Here is a 24,368-nt window from a genome sequence, read left to right as displayed (position 1 = left end):
ATATCTACGTTATAGCAGACAATTCACTTAAAATTAGAAATTGGAATAGATATAGAATTTTATTTATTGGGTTATGGAAAGGTCGTAAAGAATATCAATTTCTCAATCTACTTAAATTACCTGGACTCATTTTCCTCTATACCTATATGATTATATGAATTATATTCATCTTAAGCATACCCTTAATTAAAAATTCTGAACTGGAATAAGCAATACTTATTGTTCGGGTATGTCTTGCATATCTGCAAGATTTAGTTGAAAATGTGTGGTGCTTCAGTTAAAGCCTTAAAACCTCGGAAGTTCATATAAAATGTTTTATTTTCATAGATATTCCTCCAGTTGTTATCAAAAGCTCGTTGTGTTAAAGTAGTAAGACATCGTTCTGTGGCTTATACATAACTCCTAAACGTGTACTTTGTAGACTGTAGGAATATAACAGAGAATTCCGTTTTTTTTTTGCGACAATCAAAATTTGTACTCTCTACAACGACAAACCGGCACTTGTGGCAGAGGATGAAGAAAACGGGTATTTCTCAACTATTCGCGCGAGTACGAAACGGAGGCAAAAGTGACGAACTACGAAACGTTGCTGCAGCGCAGTGGCGTAAATACAACTTCGGCCGCCCGTGCCAAGGGTGTTCTGCCGCCCCCCGTTATCTACCTACCTACCAATTTCATGAGGTGGTTCGAACAAAAGTGAATTTTTACAAAATATCTTCGATATTAAGTATATAAAATTTAGGAACTAGAAGCCACGCAAATTCTGAAGTTCCAGAATTCTCACCATACGTGTTTTGAGGAAATTTATAGTAAATTTTCAAGACATCTTATTAAGAGCCATAGAAAAAACCGTTTTTCGCCCTATATCTTGTACACTTTTGACACAATTTGCATGAATTTTTGCCCAAATTGGAGTTTTTAAATACCATTTTTGAAAATTTGAAGAAACAAGAGTATTTGTTACATTCAAAGCATAGCATAACTGTGATAGTGACACGTCGCGACGACAGAGTAAAAATAATGATACTGTTTTTTTGTCACTCCTACTTGTTGAAGTATTTGTCTGAATATTAAAAAACGGCGAAGATCGTTTTGCCGCCCCCAAGATGTTACGTCCGGGGCGACGGCCCCCTTCGCCCCCCTAGCTTCGCCACTGTTGCAGCGCTAGGACGGTGCAATAGTTATAGAAAACTAGAGGGTATTTGATGGTATACTTGGTTGTTAGCTAACAAAGTGCGTGCAACACGAAGCACATTTTCACCGCCGCACAAGACGTGACTTGAGCATAATAAAACAAAAATAACACCACAACCAATAATGTTACGACAACATATCACCTTTAGTATTAGACATTTGTTTGTGTTGTGCAGCTTCTATTTTCATATATAGACATATGTATATAAGTATAAATGTATATATATATAAATAAGTATATTACTTTTATAAGCGCGCAATTTTATTATTGCTATTTTATTTTTTACTACAGTCCCTGGCCAAATTATTAGACGCATCACTGATTTTTCGTAGTTACCTATTTTAATAGGTAATATTGCTAGCAATAAAGTAGTACAATACTCGTACACTATCGTTATTACCTGCATTGTTTCAGCTCGACTCACTGTGCAGACTGGATACTTTCGGCGAAAGGAAAAGTTCTGAAAAAGATCTTCACCTTCACTTATAAACAGAGTTAGGGAGAAAAATGTCATTTCGCGCTATGCAAAAACTCTTGCTATGTGCTGAATATGTGCACAAATTCCCTCCAAATTAAGGTGGATAAACTCTGTAAATTGACCCACTTAACAAACTTTAATTATTTAATTAACCAAGCAAACGCATGAAATGTTTAAAGAGTTTTTATTTATTTTGCGACGATTTATTTCTTTTGTTATTCTTCTTTGCAATCGCTCACTATTGCTACTTAAAGCTATGTTATATTCTATTAACCGCAATCCGAGATTGAGTATTACTACTGAGTATTTTCTCGCATTGGCATTAGATGCAAATAGTGCTTATGCTGCTATAGAAATATTCTAGCACATTTTTCAAAAAAGCTTGGTTAAATGCCAAAATACTCGTATAACCTTCTACAAGTCAATAACTCTCCTTTCTTATTTTTTATGAAACTTAAATAGAGATTAGAAGCATTACACATTCTATTAAAATTACATAGGAAAAAAATAGTCAGTTTGTGCTTGGTTATAACAAATAAATCTGGTAATTAGGTTTACATTATAATGGAAGAATAAAAACCTTACTTATAAGTTTAGAAGGTTTCTCAAAGGGTCCAGTGATCCATTTTGAAATGTATGTGCCAAGATTGTTTGAGCCAAGTAAATCTTCAACCAAATCTAGAGCCGAGCTCACTGAAGATTATAAATACATTTCCACACTATTGGTTTCTTCAATATACTCGTGGAGGTTTTAAAAGTCAACTACTTATGATGTCTTCAACTGAAATAAAACTTTTATAAGTGTGCCTTGGTCCTTAATAAAGATAAGCATCATGCAGATGTTGACACGATAGAGCCTCTGACAGAACAAATTGAGACTGTGACCGATAAATAGCGCCATCCAGTCTGATATGAATAATAAAATAAATAAAAATAAATAGTTTGAACTTATGATAAAATTTCTGAGAAGAATTGTGAATGAGTCACCAAACTTGAGTACAATGTGGCTGTATCGAATTTTTGTAGCTTTTCATATATGTAGTAATCGAAGCTAGCGCTTTTTTAATTATTATTTTTTTCTGATTACTAATTTTTATTCTTTTTTATTTTAGTATTCTGCTTGCAATCTAATCACATTAATCCGTCATCAATTTACAAACGTCTTTTTCTCTCCAAGATGCTGCTGATTTGTCGGCACTTCCTATATCCGACTACTATAGCATAAAGCTGCCATACAAACTGAATGATCGGAATTAAGTACTGGTAGGGAAAACTTTTTCATTGACGAGATATCTTCTCGAAATTTGGTACGGATTATTGCCTAAAGCATCGCTGCAATATCCGAAGAAATTGTTCAGTTCGGACCATTATTGTATATAGCTGCCATATGACCGAACAAAATCAATATAAAGATTTTTGTACACTACGTTTTGCTATAAAAAATGCTTCTTTTGAAGGGTATTATAACTTTATGCAGCTGAATTTAACTTTCTTCTTATTATTAATTTCAATCCTGCTTAAACCATTTTACCATTCCCATATACTTTACATGTCATTTTCTAATATTTTGCAAAAAAGACTTAAATTTTCAACTTTAAAAAAGTAATATACCAATAAAACAATTTTTACAAAAAAAGATGTTTTGAGCTTATTCACAAAAACCTTCCTTTAAAGTTTTATGCAACATAAATCACTTATATGAATGATCAGGTTCTTTGATGACTAGATCTAACCTAAGATCTAAGATCACATTTTAGAAAATAGATAATATTAGAATACAATATCAATTTTTCAAAGTTGTAGTTTTACTTGCTTACTGCATAATATCGAAAAATATTATACACGTGGGAAAAGAAATATCATTTTGATCACTTGTTTACTTTGGATCCTTGTTTGTATGGCAAAAACTGAAATGTTTGACAAAAAAAACAATCAACTTGGTAATAAGGAATACCCTAGTGTGCATGTGTGTAAATGTCAGTGTATGAACATAATATAACAAAATTGAAGTTATTAATTCAAAATACTAAAATAGTTGCCAAAATTAAGTTGGCATAAAGGCGGGCGCATGTACTTAGTGTAATGATTTGTATGTCTGCTGCGTGTTTTTGCGTGTGCACATCATACACATATAATTTGTTTACTTTTAATTTCTGACTTAAACGCGAATATGCGCAATTTTTACATTTTTATTTTTTATTATTTACATTTTTAAACTGCAGTGATTCAAAACAAAAACAACAGCAAATAAAAGAATGAATGAATGTAGGAATTATATCACATGACAACCCTGACAACTACCGAACACATGACAACCATGGTGACGCTAAAAAGCAAAATGTAAAGCACAGTAGAGAAGAAGCAAGCGACGCCGACAGACCGTACATTAGTGTTCTAAGTTAAAAACTGTGTAATTAACATAATAAAACAAATGTTAATAAAGTGAACTTAATAAAACTTGAACGAAATATATAATAAATAAGCTAAACAGTGAATTTTCTCTACAAATTGGGGACTCGCCCGGAATCTGAACGAAATTGAGCTTAAAGGTTGCAGATTTCAATCGCGTCGCATATTCGTACATATATTCCACATTGAAGCCGTTGAACTATATTCAAAGAAAAGTGTGAATAAGCTATGTATGAATTTTAATATTTGCACATAGTTCAGGGAATTGTATTGTGCAGTTGCAAATCTCAATGCATAGCAGTGGTCGGCATGAGAAGATCTGTCACTGTGTTGGTGAGCACGAAAAAAGAGTAGCCCCGTGAGAAATTGGAATTTAAGTTAAGCAAATTTTATAAGCAAAATTTAAAATATAATATATAAAACTAAATGACTTTTAAGGATATATTCCCTATTATCTTTAAAAGACTTGGAACAAAAAAGGCATTGCATGGCACCAAAGGCATTTAGAATCATAAAATATTTCTCGCAGGGCATATTTGGTTTTGCACTATAGTCTTGCGTGATGTTAATTCGTTGACGGCTCGACAACGACTGAACGATAAAGCGTAAGCGTACGTGTGAAGTTAGTTTGCAAAATTTTGCTATGAAATGCCGACCACTGATGCATAGCAAACTTTGTTTTTTCAAGTTCGAATAAATCCGTTACGCCATTGCTCATCAAAGCAACGAGTATTGTGAATGCAGCAAGTCTATAAGTTGGAGAGAACGAGAGACGTAAATTGTGAGCAGCTTCAACTGCGAACCCAGCAAGTATATAAGTTGGAGAGAACGAGAGACGTAAATTGTGAGCAGCTTCAACTGCGAACGCAGCAAGTATATAAGTTGGAGAGAACGAGAGACGTAAATTGTGAGCAACATCAATTGCGAACGCAGCAAGTGTATAAGTTGGAGAGAACGAGAGACGTAAATTGTGAGCAGCATCAACTGCGAAAGCAGCGAGTGTATAAGTTGGAGAGAACAATAATCGTAAATTGTAACCGATATCAACTGCGAACGCAGAATATGGTATTACTTAGCATTTAAAAACAAAACTCACAGTAAGTTAATGTAGACGTAGTACAAAGAAAATTCATATTTGAAAAGCATTGTGAAATATAATTTTTTTTTGTAATTTAGATTGTATGCTTAAATAGTGATTAACGTTTGTAAACTTATATTATAACAATGGACGCACAAATAATATTGAACATGACCGTGCCAGTTTTGAAAGATAAGTTAAGGGAAGTAGGGCTACCAATAACTGGACGCAAGAAAGATTTAAGGGATAGATTGCTTACATTCCACGGCCTACTTAACGACGACGAAGAAAGTGATAGCGAAGTTGAAACAGCTAGATCGCGGTGTGAAAGTGTGTCAAGCAGAGTTCAAGAGTTGCCTTCGGCCATCATTTCTCCTTTCGAGACATTGAGGAAAGTTTAACCTTGTTTAACGGTACAGATAGTCATGGTGTGAACCAGTGGGTACAATCTTTTGAAGAAAATGCCCAAACGGTTGGTTGGTCGAATGTTCAGAAATTTATATATGCAAAACAATTGCTCCGAGGAGCAGCAAAATCTTTTGTTCGAAGCCAAGTAGGAATTCTCGATTGGGTTTCGTTGAAACGCTCTCTAATCAAGGAGTTCGGTGCGACGATTTCGGCATCAGAAGTGCATAGGCGGTTGAGTAATAGACGAAAGGGGCAAAACGAATCGTATCTTGAATTTTTATATGCGCTCATGGAAATAGGAAGTCAGGTAGGATTAGATGAAATAAGTTTACTTGATTATTTTATTCAGGGTATACCTGATTCTAAATTTAACAAAGCAGTCCTGTACCAAGCAAAGAATATTGATGAACTTAAAGATCAAATAAAAATTTATGAAAAGATTCGTTCAAGGGTTGGTAGCGTAAAAAAGGAGAACCCCAAAGAGGAAGTGGAAGTAAATAATCAGAGCCAAGGGTTGAATCGTGCTTGTTTCAAATGCGGTGACACATCACATATAGCAAAGAATTGTCCAAGTCAACAGTTTAGGTGCTATAAATGTAGCAAGATGGGCCACAAAGCGTATAGTTGCCCAAATGTTAAAATTAAAACGGAAGTCGATAAGAGTAATCTAAATGTTGTCAACGAAATAGAATTTACGCCATCGGCAGGAGATTTTGAATTAAAATTTAAAGATATTAGGGTAGGAAACACCATTTTCCCGGCTCTAATAGACACCGGAAGTCAGCTATGTCTTATCAGAGCTGATACAGTCAACAAATTATCACTTTCTGTTAAACCAAATAACGACATCCGGGTGTTACGTGGTATTGGTCAATCAGAAACAGTCACTGTGGGTAGTTTTGAGACTAAAGCTCAATTGGATAATGTTGAGGTCAGCATAGTTTTTCACATAATTAGGGAAGAAGATATGAATTATCCAGCAATAATCGGAAGGTCCATCTTAAGCGAAGTAGATCTAATCGTTACAAAAGATAAAGACATTTTTAAGTACAAAAACGAAAGCCAAAAGAGTGAATACATAGAAATAAATGACGAAAATGATATGGAAGGGACGAAACCAGAGCCATGGGAATTCGCTAGCATAGGTTTGCACGTAGAAGAGTTGAAATATAATGACAGAGAAGCGCCTACTTATGACTTAGCGCATCTTGACGAACATAGTAAGGAAGAAGTGGAAATGTTAATTGGGCAATATGAACCAAAACGTTTAAAATTTTCTCCTATCGAAATGAAAATTATTGTAAAAGATGACATTCCAGTGCATCAGCCACCACGACGAGTGTCCTTTCAAGACCAGAAATTTATCAATGAACAAATAAAGCAATGGTTAGAGGCGGGTATCATAACACCAAGTGTATCGAATTATGCATCACCGATCGTATTGGTGTCAAAGAAAGATGGGTCCAAACGTTTATGTTGCGACTATCGCAAATTAAATGAAAAAATTATACGGGATAATTTTCCTATGTCATTAATCGATGAGGTGGTCGAGAAGCTCCAGGGTTTTAACGTGTTCACCACCTTAGACTTGGCAAATGGATTCTTCCATGTTCCAGTCGAAGAGAACTCGCGAAAATACACTTCTTTTGTTACGAATAAAGGGCAGTATGAATTTAAGTTTGTACCGTTCGGCATTTCGAACTCGCCGGCGGTGTTTTGTCGATTTATTAACGTTGTTTTCCAAGATTTGATCAGTGAGGGGATACTGGTAACGTACATGGACGATTTAATCATACCATCAGAAAACATAGGTGACGGACTAATAAAGTTAAAAAGGGTACTGAACGTGGCAGCGGAAGCAGGTTTGCAGATCAAATGGAACAAATGTAACTTCCTAAAGCGTACGGTAAACTTTCTGGGTTATGTAATTGGAAATAATACAATTCGTCCATCGATAGAGAAAACACGAGCAGTAGAAGCATTTAAAGTACCCAAAGATAAGAAATCGGTGCAACAATTTCTGGGCTTAACGTCCTATTTCCGAAGGTTTATCAGAGACTATGCGTTACTGGCCAAACCCTTATCCGATATGTTGCGTAAAAATGAAGATTTCAAATGGTACGATGAGCAAGCGATGGCATTTGAAAATTTGAAGAGAGCATTGACACGTTCACCAGTTTTAAATATATATAATCCAAGGGCTAGCACGGAAATTCATACAGATGCGTCGAAGTTTGGTTATGGCGCTGTTTTATTGCAGAAAAGTTCTGAAGATAATGAGTATCACCCAGTGCAATATATGAGCCGAAAGACGAACTCAGCTGAAGAAAATTATCATTCCTATGAATTGGAAGTGCTAGCAATTATTGAGGCATTAAAGAAGTGGAGGGTCTATGTATTAGGGATTGAATTTAAAATAATTACGGACTGTAATGCTTTTGCGATGACGCTAAAAAAGAAAGATGTACCACCTCGTATTGCTAGATGGGCAATGTTCCTTCAGGAATTCAACTATAAAATAGAACATCGATCAGGGTCAAAAATGCGCCATGTCGACGCGCTAAGTCGATCAGTCTGTATGCTAATAGATGATTCCTTACGTCACAGATTGAAAGAAGCACAGTTAAATGACGAGTACACAAGGGCAATTCGTAAAATACTAGAGAGTGAGGCCTACGAAGACTTTTACATCCGACATGATATTCTCTGCAAAGATATGACAAAGGAGCTAGTAGTGGTTCCAAAACAGTTAGAAGATGAGATTATACTTAGAATGCACCGCCAAGGGCACTTTTCGAAAAAGAAAACATGCGATTGTGTAGGGAAAACTTATTTTATTCCAGGACTGGAGGCGAAAGTTGCTAAATTGGTGAATAGTTGCATCGAATGTTTGATTATGAACGCGAAAAATGGTAAACAAGAAGGGTTTTTATCTCCAATCGACAAGGAAGAATATCCACTCGGTACTTATCATATTGACCATGTAGGTCCAATGACAACGACAGGAAAACAGTATAAGCACGTGTTAGTTATTGTTGACGGTTTCTCTAAGTTTTGTTGGCTATACCCAACCAAAGATACAGGTGCAGAAGCAGTTGTGGACCGGTTAACGAAACAATCTTACATATTTGGAAATCCGCGTAGAATTATTTCCGATAGGGGATCTGCATTCACTTCCCAGACTTTCAGGTCTTATTGTGAAAGTAATCATATTCAGCATCTGCAGATAACCACAGGGGTGCCCAGGGGAAATGGGCAAGTGGAAAGAATCAACCGTATCATAATTACTATGTTAGCCAAGCTCTCACATCCAAACCCAACACAATGGTATAAGTATGCGGGACAGGTGCAGCAATTTATAAATAATTCGCCAAGCCGCAGTACAGGGTTCTCCCCATTTAAGCTTTTAACAGGGTGCGAAATGCGTATTAAAGAAGACTTAAAACTGAATGAGATATTGGAAAGAGAGGTCATTGATGATCTTCATCAGCAGCGAGAAGAATTACGGGAAATCGCGAAATGCAATATACAAAAGATCCAAGAAGAAAATAGGAAAAGCTTTAATAAGAGACGTAAACAGGAAATGCAATATAATATAAATGATTTAGTGGCTATCAAACGTACACAATTTGGGGCAGGTATGAAACTACGTCCGAAGTATTTGGGACCATACAAGGTAGTAACACAATTAAAGCATGGTAGGTACAATGTCGAGAAAGTGGGGGAAAGTGAGGGACCGAGGGTGACCTCGACTACTGCTGAGTATATGAAAAAATGGTGACACCATTCGGGGCGAATAGGTTGTCAGGTATGGCCGAGTTGTAGGAATTATATCACATGACAACCCTGACAACTACCGAACACATGACAACCATGGTGACGCTAAAAAGCAAAATGTAAAGCACAGTAGAGAAGAAGCAAGCGACGCCGACAGACCGTACATTAGTGTTCTAAGTTAAAAACTGTGTAATTAACATAATAAAACAAATGTTAATAAAGTGAACTTAATAAAACTTGAACGAAATATATAATAAATAAGCTAAACAGTGAATTTTCTCTACATGAATGACAAGTAAGGAAGGGCTAAGTTCGGGTGCAACCGAACATTTTATACTCTTGCAACTTAAAAAAATCAAAGCCAAGGAAATACTTTAAGGCGTAATACCAATCATATAGATTAAAGTTTGCTGGATGTTCGATAGTCCTGATATTAGTTACATATATAGGGGCTAGGCCTGGTTTTCGCGCAAATTTATCTATATTAGGTACGATGATACACTGTTCTGAGTAAAACACGCTCTTTCATTTTTATTGGGATAACTCACATATTGACCGATATATGCGGTACATAGGGAAGTATTGGTCTAATTCAACCCATTTTTGACATACAGATATACCATTACAAGAGAAGGATTATCCCATAATTTCAGTTATATATATCAAACATTGACCAACATTTTCGAACAAAGGCAACTATAATTACCGTGGTCTAAATATTCGGTACCTATGCGATTTCACTAAAAAGTGGGCGGTGTCACACCCATCGTCCACTATACCCCAGGTTCCATAAAGCCATCTCATAATTTAGTTGTTGTAGCATGAGCGACTTTTGGGATATGTACGGAGGCTGCTATATATATTTCTGGACTAGGCAACACTAAGTGTTGCCAGGTGCAATCTGACATTTCCATTGGAAAGTTTGACATTTTTTAGTATAACATCACTCAGAACGTTTTGTCATTTAATCGTGAATTATTTTATTTACAGGGAATTAAAAAATTCATCTCGGCCAAAAAATGGAATTAACTCGTGAACATTTTCGGGCGATCATTTTTCACAACTTTCGACGTGGATTATCAGGACAAGAGTGCATCGATGAACTAAAATCTTTGTATGGCTATGAAGCACCATCCTAAAGCACTGTGAAAAACTGTTACAACGAATTCAATCGTGGACGACGCTCGCTGAAAGACGAATTCCGTGAAGGTCGTCCAAAAACAGCTGTTGTGCCAGAAAACATCGAAGCCGTACGTGAACTGATAATGCAAGACCGTCATGTAACATACCTTCAGATAGAGGCATGCCTATGCATTTCTCCCACTAGCATACATTCGATATTGCATGAACACCTGGCCGTAAAAAAGGTTTATTCTCGTTGGATCCCGCACAATTTGACAATCGCTCAAAAAAAGGCTCGTGTGGATGGTATAAAGAAATGCTGAAAAAATACGATCGCGGTACTTCAAAAGACGTTTATAAGATCGTCACAGGTGACGAATCATGGATCTATGCGTATGAGCCCGAAACAAAACAGCAATCGACCGTGTGGGTCTTCCAAGACGAGCCAAACCCAACGAAAAAAAAAAAAAAACATTTTCGAGCTGCTATAAATCGAGTGCATTCGGAAATAAAATGTTTTCCATGTTACGCTTACTCTGCACTCCTGCAAACGAATAATATTTTCCTATAGTCTCGAACCTATAGCAGCGGTGTAATTGTACTATTTTACTCAGAAGTAAAGGGTGATTTTTTAAGAGCTTGATAACTTTTTTTAAAAAAAAAACGCATAAAATTTGCAAAATCTCATCGGTTCTTTATTTGAAACGTTAGATTGGTTCATGACATTTACTTTTTGAAGATAATTTCATTTAAATGTTGACCGCGGCTGCGTCTTAGGTGGTCCATTCGGAAAGTCCAATTTTGGGCAACTTTTTCGAGCATTTCGGCCGGAATAGCCCGAATTTCTTCGGAAATGTTGTCTTCCAAAGCTGGAATAGTTGCTGGCTTATTTCTGTAGACTTTAGACTTGACGTAGCCCCACAAAAAATAGTCTAAAGGCGTTAAATCGCATGATCTTGGTGGCCAACTTACGGGTCCATTTCTTGAGATGAATTGTTGTCCGAAGTTTTCCCTCAAAATGGCCATAGAATCGCGAGCTGTGTGGCATGTAGCGCCATCTTGTTGAAACCACATGTCAACCAAGTTCAGTTCTTCCATTTTTGGCAACAAAAAGTTTGTTAGCATCGAACGATAGCGATCGCCATTCACCGTAACGTTGCGTCCAACAGCATCTTTGAAAAAATACGGTCCAATGATTCCACCAGCGTACAAACCACACCAAACAGTGCATTTTTCGGGATGCATGGGCAGTTCTTGAACGGCTTCTGGTTGCTCTTCACCCCAAATGCGGCAATTTTGCTTATTTACGTAGCCATTCAACCAGAAATGAGCCTCATCGCTGAACAAAATTTGTCGATAAAAAAGCGGATTTTCTGCCAACTTTTCTAGGGCCCATTCACTGAAAATTCGACGTTGTGGCAGATCGTTCGGCTTCAGTTCTTGCACGAGCTGTATTTTATACGGTTTTACACCAAGATCTTTGCGTAAAATCTTCCATGTGGTCGAATAACACAAACCCAATTGCTGCGAACGGCGACGAATCGCCACACTCTCAGAAACAGACGCAATATTCTCTTCTGTACGCACTGTACGCATTCGTGTGGTTGGTTTAATGTCCAATAAAGTAAACTGAGTGCGAAACTTGGTCACAATCGCATTAATTGTTTGCTCACTTGGTCGATTATGTAGACCATAAATCGGACGTAAAGCGCGAAACACATTTCGAACCGAACACTGATTTTGGTAATAAAATTCAATGATTTGCAAGCGTTGCTCGTTAGTAAGTCTATTCATGATGAAATGTCAAAGCATACTGAGCATCTTTCTCTTTGACACCATGTCTGAAATCCCACGTGATCTGTCAAATACTAATGCATGAAAATCCTAACCTCAAAAAAATCACCCGTTATATCTCACGTTTAATAAGAACTTAAATATTTCGTAAGCTAATTTTCTCGCTGAAATAAATTTTACTCTTGATTCTTCTGACAAGTTTTGAAGCGTGCTGCTGAACTCACAACTCCAAATTAAACTTATGCTGTTTTTTTCGATTGTATATTTCGGATTAGTCTTGGGAACAAAATCTTGATTGTTCGACTAGTCTAGGGAAAAAGCGTTCGGTTGTCGATTTTGCACTCGTGGAGTTATAAAATGTACGAATATGATTATTCAAAGTGCCACTGACCTATCAAACTGTTCTCATTCAAACTCATATTTACATACACATGCCAATGTACTCATGTATATACACATACGCCCTTTAGCCGACATACGCATTTAACGGCTGGCCGGATTTACAGTTAGTACACTTTGTTGCGATGTTTGTGCGGTTGTACGAGTTACAAGCATGGACACTCATGCAATATACAAGTGTGATGGACATATGTGTATATTTTTTTATGATAGAAAAGGAATATACATATATATTATATGTATATACATGTACATATATGTATATACCGTCACCCAAGTACACTAAAAATATCTGCACGTGAAAAAAGCTCTTGTAAATCCTGCTGATAACTGATAAATAGACTAGTGTGTGTTACAAATAATCATGCACGCGGATATTCGCAAAAGCCTATTTGTATACATATACAACAACACACACTTCTTTATACAAGCATGCAAAGAAAGCCCAACTGGCTCATTTGCGCCAAATGTGTTGTGCTTGCGGCTGTCACAATTTGCGTAGCAACAAAAAATAAGGATTTGCTTGCACGAATTGAGTCAAGTCAATAGTTTTTATACCCTGAACAAGTTAAATTAAGTTTGGGAGAAAGTTTGTTATACCCAGAAAGAAACTTAGTAGATTCAATAAGCGGCTCATTTGTCGGGAGCGCCTATATCGGGCCAAACTGGCTGATCGAAATGAAGTTCTTGTATGAAAAACTCTTTTGTTTGGCACGATATCTTCACGAAAATTGGCATGAACTATTATTATTAAAAGAATTCTGCAATTACTAAACAAATTGTTCAGATCGAACTACTATATCATATAGCTGCTATACAAGATGACCGATCAAACTTTTTTATTTCAAGGTAGATCTTCACGAAATTTGACATAACTTTTTGTTAAAGGCAGCGCTACAATTTCCGGTAATATTGTTCAGATCGAACTACTGTATCATATTACTGCCATGCCAACTGAACGCTCAAAATCAAGCTAAATATCTTTTTAAACGTATTATGCCATAAGAAATACACCTGTGTAGGGTGTTACAGTTTCGGTACAGCTAACTTTCGTGTTTTTATGCTTGAAGACGCTTAGCGGGTGTTTAAGCTGCTGCGTGGTGTGTGTGCAAAGTAGGGTATAATCTGGACAAGCAGCCTAACGCTAATGCCGCAGCAGTGATTTCCAACTGATTATTCAACTTTTTTGAGTGCTCATTTAAGCTATTGTTGTTGTTATAACTTTGTCTTTTTCCAGCCACCCAAACGTATAGCCACGCTTGCCCAACTATGCAGTTTATGTGAATTGTGGTTATGTTTAATCAACTGGAAATTGGTTGTTGCCTGCGTATTTGTTGTTACGAGTATTATTGTTGTTTTTGTCATTTCTTTGCTGCTGCTGTGCGCATAAATCTGTGGTCTATATTATGTTAATGTTATGACGACTTGTTGTGCCGAAAAAAATGAATTTCATAATGCCATAACCGTTGCGTCAGGAAGGTCTCTAATGCAGGACCAACAGAAAGGATGCGAAGAAAAGAATCAAAGCAAATCTTGAGACAAAAAAGTCGCAAAAGCGTTAAGCGTTTGGCCGTCGAATTGTGGATTTGCAATGACATGTGGTTGCTGAAGTTAGCAATTTATGCGCAGACTGGATATGAGTGATTTCGTTGAGCGTAAGTCAAGGTTTTGTTGTTTATTAGGACAAGTGTTTATGTTTGCATTCTAAGAAGGGCCAAGGAGTTCCTCTGGTAGTAGAAGCATATCTTAGGCATTAGAAAGATGTAGAACGGGATTTTCTTGACAAGATGTAAAAAGTTCAGTAAGTTATTATATCTACTTGTGAAATTAAAAATCTAACTTTATATTTCTACAATAAGTAGGTATATGTACAATATATATATGTATCGAATGTAGATACATTTAAGAAAATTCTTCGAGAATTTGAATTCGATCAGATAAAAAATGTCAGCGATATGAGCGTATTCGTAAATAATTTTAAACTTATGTAGCGTCATCGGCTCGTTAGGTTAGGTAGGATATCTGATCTAGAGAGATCGCTCGTGAACTACTATATGTGGAATAGGGTGGGTCGATTCCGGACTTTTTTCAATTCGGGATTTCTAATAGTGCGGAAAATTTGCCTTAGTACTTCCTGATTCCAATGCAACTTTTTGTTTTGAGATTGGATTGCATCTTCAACTCCAAATCCGGCCTTGAAATTTCGGAAATTCGCCTAAAATCGTGAAATTGTCTACCTAGCGCCTGAAATGGCAAAATGTATAAAACAAAAGTTATTTGTCACGTCATTTGCTACCGAAATAGTATACGTGATCATGGCCGTAGAACGAACCGTTCTCGAGATACGAGCGAAAAGGCGGCGCGCCACAGCGCAAGGTGAAAATTGTTGCAGCTCAACTAACCTGTATTGGTCACCCAGAACCCACCGCGTGGAGGTGGCTGCTCTTCGGGTTCCTCCCAAGCCCAACCCAATCAACCACCCATATGCCAGACTTGTTTTAGTCTGAATCTGTGTCAAATTTATTGATAAAATCAGATTTTGTACTAAACTTTGGTACTTGTTGCCTAGATTTCAGTGTAGAGCGTATAAAACGATCACGAGATTGGGGGCCAATAACTTTAGAAGATGCCTCTGTCACCAGTTTGACGGTTCTCTCAACTGCCACGGTGTGAGAGGGGAATTCACTAAATTTCCATACCTCTGCAGTGTCTTCCGACAGCCCTTTTATGAGTTCTTCGTTAGAAACTGAACAAAGAACTGGTGGAACAGTCAAGGTAATAGTCTTCCAGTTAGTCATATCGTAATAATTATTAGCTTTGAAATTCAGCTTTGGCACTTTATTGCATCTAACCCTTCCATTTACAGTGTCAGACTCTGCTTCTCTGGCTGCCAGAAGACGGTCAAGGGCCAATTTTCTGACTTCTATCCGTTCGTCAGTCATCATACTAAGGAGAATGATTTCTGGAAGAGCAAAGAAAGCATTCTGTTGAATGGATGAATCGACAACCTTGCGCAGTTTAGCAGGTAAGTATCTCAACCTTTAAATTGCAGCATAGAGATGACGCGAGCCATCTTTGATTGAACTGTTGAATCTTATAGAGAACCACAAAGGTGAGTAAACTGTAAATATGTACTTGACCAAAATCTTTATTTCCTTTGTTGGTTTGTCAGTAGAAATGTATAATCTCAGAATTTTATTTGCACAGGTGAGCCAGCGAGATTTGCTAAATCTGTGGAACATTGACCGGAAATAACAGCTTCTGATATTTTATAGAGATAAGCTTGGTCTGTGCCAAGTTGGATCGGATTAATAACCTCAGAAGGTAATTGGCAGGATGGAAAACTTTCAAATTTGACAACAGGCAACCTGTAATGGCCTACCTGTTCTTTCTTCTAGTTTCCGAATGATTCCACCTTTCCAACCTGTGTTCGTGTTGGTGCCATCAGCACCGACAACTTCTAGATGTTCCACAACAACTGAATTGTCTTCTAAATGTTGCCATATAGCTTGCGTCTCATCGTCAGCTGACACAGAAGGAGAGGTGACGTGGTCAAAGTAATGACAACCCGGTTCCGCTATAAGAGAAATATGTTCCTCTTTGACAGTGTCGCTCTAGTACTTTTCACCTTCGCTAACTTGTGTAAGTGTATTGTCTTTGCGGCCGTCAAAATACAGCCCATATACAGAGTAAATACTTTCGGTGTTTTGGAGCTTAACTCCAAAACTTTTTTTTGCCCGCCTAATCTGCTTGAAAAGCAGATGAAACAATCAAGGCCGCTGCTCTATCACTTGCTCCAAATCTTTGGCCAGCTAAAGCAGAGCGTTCTAATACTAGTGTGTTTTGTTTGGTTTTAGAGGATGGAAGAGAAAATTCATCATCACCATCGTTTTTCGAAGAATCAATGTGCGACGCACCTACATTGTTGTCGTCTGTATGAGAGTCTGGCTGATCTGAATGGTCACGTGTTCTAGCTGATACTTTTCTGGTAAGTGTTGATGTTGAATGACGTTTTTAAAGCTTTTCTTTACGTTCATTTTTCTTTGTAATCTTTTTTGTTTCCGGTAGATCAACACTTCCAATGCAACCAATTCTTCTGCTTCTCTGGTTCAAGAGAAATGGTTGTTCATTGATAGGAACTTTCCTTTCCTTTGGACAAGTGCAAGAAGAAAAATAAATGCATTTACAAGCAGCGATGTCAAATAATTTTCCGGCAGAAGAGACAAAGTCGTCCCGTTTAGAGCTCAAACCTATTGGGTTCCTTAAAAACATTTGTTTAACCTTTAACTAATGACGTGGTAGTAAATTTTACACCTTGTGTTTTGATTTTCTCATAATCCTAAAAAAGGCTTCTAAAATAAACGACAAATTTTTCACAAAAATACAAAGAGTTTAAAATTTTCTTTCCAAATACAATAATTAGAATTAATTTAAATCAGTTTGATGAAATTTGTAAGTATTATAATAAAAAAATCTCTAATAAATTTTAACAATCAAAATGGTGTAAAATTTACTACTACCTCTAAATCTACGTTTCGAAACTTGACCTCTTAAGTTGCTGCCGTGACAATTTCACGGTTTTAGGCGAATTTCCGAAATTTCAAGGCCGAAGTTGGGATTGAAGATGCAATCCGATCTCAGAACAAAAAGTTGCATTGGGATCAGGAAGTAATAAGGCAACTTTTCCACACTATTAGAAATTCCGAATCGAAAAAAGTCCGGAATCGACCCACCCTAATGTGGAATATTGTAAAGCCATAAGAATAAATAACTCCTGTTTTCGCCCAAGCGTGGGACACTCAAGAAAGAAATGTTGAGTTGTTTCCACTTGGAATTCTTCCATACAACTTCTGCTGATGGCGTCTGGTAAGATTTCCAGCCTTACAGCATGGACACAAAGACGGCAATAAACTGCTTAAACCTCTACAACTAGGGAGAGGTCAGCTTTACCGAGGGCAAAGAGATTTTGCTACTCTTGCTATCGATCTTGGGACAAAAGGATTTTGCTACAACGCATTTACTGATGGTAGCCCAGAGCTGACAACGCTTCCGTGAAGCTCACCTACCTAGCAGTAGAACACAAGAGGATACGGGAGCCCCCTCCTGCTCTCCTTCTACTGATAGCTGTTATAGCGTACTCTCTGCTAGCTTATCAGCTTTACAATTCCCTGCGATTCCGCTGTGGGCTGGCGTCCATACCAGTCTTATCACAAAGAGACACGATGCTATTGATTACACGGTTAGGTACTTCTTGACCAACCCTCAACGCTCTGTTGATGAATTCAAGGCTAGTATCCCTGCTCTGCTATCTGAGTTGATGGTCATTTCTCTGAAGGAGGCTGGACTCCGGAGCAGAAAATCAACTTCTACTTTGCTGCAACATTGACTTGAAAAACACTTCACATGACATGTCTTCATTTAGGAATCCAGATTTTTTGAGTCTGATAGCAACTTTCGAAGACGTACACCTTCCGGCGATGTCTACGAGCACCCAATGCTAAATGATGTTAAGTGCTATGATTGGATTGGGCTTTAGTGCATCACATATGTCGATAAGCCCACCAATTTAACGCTCTCGAGTGTCTATGCAAGTGTCGTCTTTTCCAAAAGACTCCATAGAACATAAAGGGCATGACTACGGTGTCATGTCATGAGCCAGAGAACCACTTTCGGTGACAGACTCCACCTTTTGCCAATAGCTCTTCCTCCACATCAGTATAAGGCAACCTATGCGTTATTTGCTCTGTGTTCGATATTCGGATTTCTTGAAAGTATCTTATTCGGAATGAGCCGTAGATTTTTCACTATATCCCCATTTGCAGCGGAGGCGCCACCATGATCTTGTATCTTCTAGTAAATAAAACCATTTCGGTTTTATTTGGGGTTGATGGCGAAACCACTTCCGACTACGCAATTAGTTACGATGCTGAGATACCCTTATGTAAACTAGTACACGCTACCCAGGAACTTTAGGAAGGTTAAGAAATTTTCTCCTTAGTTATATTTGTCAGGTAATGATGGAAGAAAAACGATTTTTACCTGTATTCACAAAAGTAATAATAATTTTTCTTTGATTTTTCGATATTTCGATTTTCAGTTAAATTTGAGCTGATGGTCAAGCGATTTAATGTCTAAATCTGATACTCATCAAGAACCTTGAGCTCAGATAAACCAAATTCCATACAACTCTGAGCAGAAGCAAAGGATGTGTTCCAGTATCTCTCTTGCGTACTTCCCTGCACTTTATGCATATATTGTCATTACTCGTGGTCATCCAACTTGCATGTCCAAAATTACTCCCAGGATCTTGGAATGCTTCTTAATTTTTATCTCAATCCCGTTGAGCCTTATGGCTCTCTATGACTGGATATTGTTTTTTCTAAAGAATACCGTATCCTTCTAATTAGCATTTTCATCTAGGTTGGCCGATATCGTAAATCTGTGTTTGACCCATAGAGGATTGTTCATCCCGCTACTGATTGTATCTACGAAGTTCCCCGTTATTAGTATAGCATAGTTTAACTGTAAGGGTGCTTTCTTTTAGATGTTTTCTTTGAGAAGCTCATACGCTACAATCGAACACCACTGTTGTGACTGTATATCCACCTTCGGAACGGATAAAACTCTTGCAACTTTCCATAATATACATACATACAAGGTACGTTCCAAAGTAGGACTTAAACAAAAAAAAAAAAACAGAACAAATGGTTTTTTCGGTAAAATCATTTTTTTTTATTCAAAATAGTCTCCTTCTGCTTAAATAAAGCTTTTTGCACGGCCTAAAATATGATTTTTGGTCAAATAATCGGTCACAATGATGTCCTTCGAATGTCGGATTCTGAGCAATTTTTGGTCGTCAGACAATTTGTGCGGACAAACCATGCACTCACCTTTCGTTAGCCTAAATATGGGTCAAAATGCGATAAATCGATGTTTTGGGGATATTCAATTCCATTTCCGTGAATTTCAGTGATGATTTCGACTGATTTTTGATGAATTCACGCAAAGTTTCGATGAAACTTCCGGTGATAACGGATTTTGATTGGCCCAGATGTTAATCGTCATTTATGTCGTGTTTCGCCAATTGAAACGTTTCGGTAAAAGTTTTACCAATTTTAAAACAAAATTTTATGTTGGCTCTTTGTTTGAAGCTCATTTTCGCACCGACAACACAAACATACTACCACTTAAAACGCAATAACTTCACTTCCAATCTATGAAATGTCATCAAGTCGATAAAGATAGCAAATAGATGGCGCCATCAGGGGGCGCTAGATTCACAAAGTCCTGTTTACTTTGGAACCCACCTTGTAGTTAAGTGCCAGCGCTGTTTATATATTCCACATTATGTCTATAAAAGAACCCTTTATTCCAGTGAATTTAAGTGGTTCGCTTCTAACCCCTTAAGAGTGATATACTGGGGCATTTCGAGCAGGTACCTTCTCCGCGGAATTCATTGGTTTTTATAAGCTTTAGCACCTGCAGGACAGATAAATAGAATTCATATATTTAGAATTTATGAACCTTTTATTTTAAAAACGAAGTCTGCTTGGCTTGGTAATATGTTGATTCGCACGTTTTTCGAAATCGCCATTTCTCTGAATGGAATTCTGAAGAGCTGCGAGCTGTTTGGTTTCAAAAGATAGTTGCCAGAGTGTAATTTAATAAAATATATTAAAAGAATTTACAGTGTACAGACACTCGACGCTTTTAGTGATGGATGACACGTGAACATCAAAAACACTCTGCGAAATACATAATTTGCGCTTTCTGTGATGTATTACTATGAGCAAAAAGTAGTACGACAATTTTTAAATTCTTAATTTATTCTTCAAAAGTAATCTTCCTTTGCCCCAATACACTCGTGCTAACGTTTTTTCCAATCCTTGAGACAGTTGTGAGTGTCAATTTCCGCCGCAAAATTCACGAACAATCAATACATTATGCGAAGGTACATTATCATGAATCAAAAATCAAGAATTGCTGACTCTGGCCTCTTTTTACGAATAGCTTCGTGCACACGTCGCATAACACTCCAATAGTAATACTTGGTGACAGGTTGGCTGGTCGGAGGGTATTCGGAGTTCACCACACCTCGATAATTAAGGAAAATTGTCAACATAACATTTATTTCTTCTTATTTTCCCACTCTGATTATTTTTTGCCAATTAAACACACTTGCTTGCGACAAACAATTATCACCGAAGGTCTTTTTCAGCATTCTGAACGTTTCAGCACCACAATTCGCCGAATGAATTTTATGTACTCGAGAAAGGCAAAGAGGATGGAGTCATGTGTAGAAGTTCACGCAAGTGAGGAAAGTTATCTTATAGGCATTCACTTGGGAGTGGCCAGAAACGATTCTTTCACATATGGTTCAAGCAGCACACGACTTCCGGTTTTAGACCAAGTATCTTCTGGGTATCTTAAAAACATCCATTCGAAGGCGACCTAAAGTGAGAAGGCGAAATATCCCCTACACAGGATCGTGCGCTGGGTTTGGGACCCGCTACATAATATCGCTGATTTGCGCCGACGCCCCAACGGAAGAGAAGGACGATGTGACCAAAGACGCCTTCTATGAGCCCTTGGAGTGCACCTATGCGAGTTGTCCCCGCCACGATGTCAAAATCGTGCTTGGCGACTTTAACGCCAGGGTGGACGAAGAAGGTATCTTTGACGCAACAGTCGGTAAATTCAGCTTCCACGAGGAAACATTCCCAAATGGATCGAGGCTGATCGACTTCTCCGGGGCCCGAAATATGGCTATCTGTAGTACTAAATTCCAGTATGTTATTTTGTACAATTCAATATTTATAAATTCAATTTCATCATTTATTATAATAACTTAATCTTTCATTTTCGTAAATTTAGGTTTAGATACACAAAAGATGTCGCTTGGCGCAACACCGGCAACCTTGACAGGATCAGGTTCCTTCAACGTCAATTGGAAGTAAGGCTATATAAGACGCTTAATTGTGCCCGCCTTCGTTGTTAGGTCTGCGACTCGCACTTTGCCGTCTTGCCCTTTGACGGTTGCGACGACTCGTCCTGTTACCTACTGCTGCGGTGGTGTGTTGTCTTCGTGTAGGAGCACGAGGTCGCCGGGCTGCAGATTCCGTTTCGGGTGTAGCCATTTGATGCGCTCCTGAACACCTGTCAGATATGTTTTGGACCACTGTCGCCAAAACTGTTGCTTGAGACAGCAAACAAGTTGCCATCTCTCGCAGCAATGAATTGGGTCCATTGCTATCTATGCTGGTGGGAGTGCTCGCAGGGAGTACCCTATTAAGAGATGCGCTGGAGTTAACGCTTCGCCGTCGTTGGTGTCCTGGTTCAGAGGTGTGAGGGGACAAGAATTGAGGATTGCTTCCACTTCGGCCAACAGTGTTGATGTGTCTGCTGTGAGGAGCACGTTGCCGACTGCGCGATCAATAAGATGTTTGCCGGACTTCAACGCGGCCTCCCATAATCCGCCGAAGTGCGGCGCCCACGGTGGTATAAAGATGAAGCTGAACTCTGCATCTGCGGCAAATCCAGTTGCCTGGGCCAGAAACGCCTCCTTCAGCTCGCGCAGTTTGCGATCGGCGCCGACGAAGTTGGTTGCGATGTCGCTAAACATCTTCTGGGGCATTCCTCGGCGACCAAGGAACCTTTTTAGGGCGAAAATAAATGAATTAGTTGACAAGTCTGAAACTAATTCGAAATGTACTGATTTGGATGTAAAGCAAACGAAAACTGCAATACAGGTTTTCACGGGTGGTCGACCGCGTATTTTCAAGGTTGTGTATATAAGACCACAAAAATCTACGCCACAAATATTACATATATAAAGGGCCGTAGTGCTCGAAGTCTTTCGACTGGCAAATTTCCCATTACTTGGTTTTGCAACTTCGGCTTGTAATGAAAACAATGTATACAGTTTTCTACGGTTCTACTGCAAGCTTCTCGGGCATTAATTAGTCATTTGCGTTCTCGAAGAAGCGCGACCAACGGTTTAGCCCCAGCGTGGTGATTTCGAATGTGCAGGAACCGTAAATATGTTATAACGAAGTGCGAACTTTTATTTAGTAAACGCAGAAATTTGGCATCGTATGGGAGAGGTGCATTTAATAGCGAACTGATTAATTTGAATGACAGCGACATATCCGAGTACTCATGGAAAAACGGGTTAAGGTTTTGCAAGTTTGCGGGTAGGGTGGTGCCTTTATGCAATTTTTGAATAACATCCGAAAATTCTGAATGTTGCACCACCTGTGCAATTTTTAGAAAACTCGAATTTAGCTCTTCTGAGGTCAGATCTTGTCCCAAGGAGGATTTTGGTGGTCGCCTGATCCATCGCAATATATTATATATACAACCACACGAAGCAATTTTTTATGAGAAGAGAATTTTTCAATAAGGTCCAATATTGAATTTTTCTCAGTAGCCGAAATTAATGTAAATGTATTTTTCTTCTTCTCTAATCCTTCGTGTTCTGGTGAGAGCTGGAAGTGGTTATTAATTGGCCATAATGCAGGGTCTTCTAGGAGGAACTGTGGACCGTCAAACCATTTCGAATTATTCAATTCGTCCGCGTTACAACCACGAGACACTTGATCCGCAGGATTTTGTTTTGTTGGCACATGTCGCCAATGTACTATGTCAGTCAACTCTTGGACTTCGGACACTCTGTTTGCGACGAAGGGTTGTAGTGAGGATGGATGTGTCTTAATCCAATGTAAAATGATTTCAGAGTCTGTCCAAAATATTGGGTTGTCAAAAAAGTCTTGCGGTATTTTCGCTAGTTGGCGCTGAAAGCGCGTAGTTCTAGTTTTATTCGTCGCATCGGGTCATGCTATACCTTTCACGCGCTAACACGTGTTTGATTGATTGTTGTTTCTTTTAAGTCGTTCGTGAGTTATAGCGTCGCAAACATGGAGCAAAATAAAGAGAAAATACGGCATATTTTACAGTACTACTACGATAAAGGCAAAAATGCATCTCAAGCCGCCAATAAAATTTGTACAGTTTAAGGACCCGACACAGTTTCCATTTCCACCGCACAACGATGGTTTCGACGTTTTCGTTCTGGTGTAAAGGTGGTCGAAGATGCGTCACGCTCCGGAAGGCCTGTCGTCGAAAATTGCGATAAAATCGCTGAATTGGTCGAAAGAGACTGGCTTAGTAGCAGCCGTAGCATCGGTCAAGAGCTGGGCAGGAGTCATCAAAAATTCATTTCAATTTCAATAAAAAAAAATAAAAATTCGAAATTTCGACTCAACATGGGCCATAATTTTGAATGAAGATGTGCTGCCGAGAGTTCAAGACGCGGAAGAGATTTGATCTGCAGCGGAGCCACTCTAGTCTTTGCAGTAAGCAGCGTACATTTAATACAACTAGCAGATTGGCTGCGTATGTATGTATATGCAGCATCCGTACGCCCTTATTGAGGCGTCGGAGAAGCCATGTATTTGGCAGATGGCACTCGTCTCAACGTTTAGGTAACGAGGAGTGCTCATCGATGAGAGCTGCATTAGGTTGGCTTTAAAGTTCTGCCAGCTAGTGTCAAGGCGCAATGTAATCAACTTATTCCAGTCTAGTTTGTGGGTCCAAAGCTCTTGCAATAAGATCTTTGCTTTGGTAACTAGTGGGGCTAGTAATCCAAGAGGATCAAAAAGGCGAGTAGAAATTGGCAATATATTTCTTTTAGTGGCTCGCAGATCATT

Source organism: Bactrocera dorsalis, chromosome 3, assembly GCF_023373825.1.
Source record: "Bactrocera dorsalis isolate Fly_Bdor chromosome 3, ASM2337382v1, whole genome shotgun sequence".
Classification (NCBI taxonomy): Eukaryota; Metazoa; Arthropoda; class Insecta; order Diptera; family Tephritidae; genus Bactrocera; species Bactrocera dorsalis.
The sequence above is the reverse complement of the archived record's forward strand: the minus strand, read 5'-3'. Positions refer to the sequence as shown.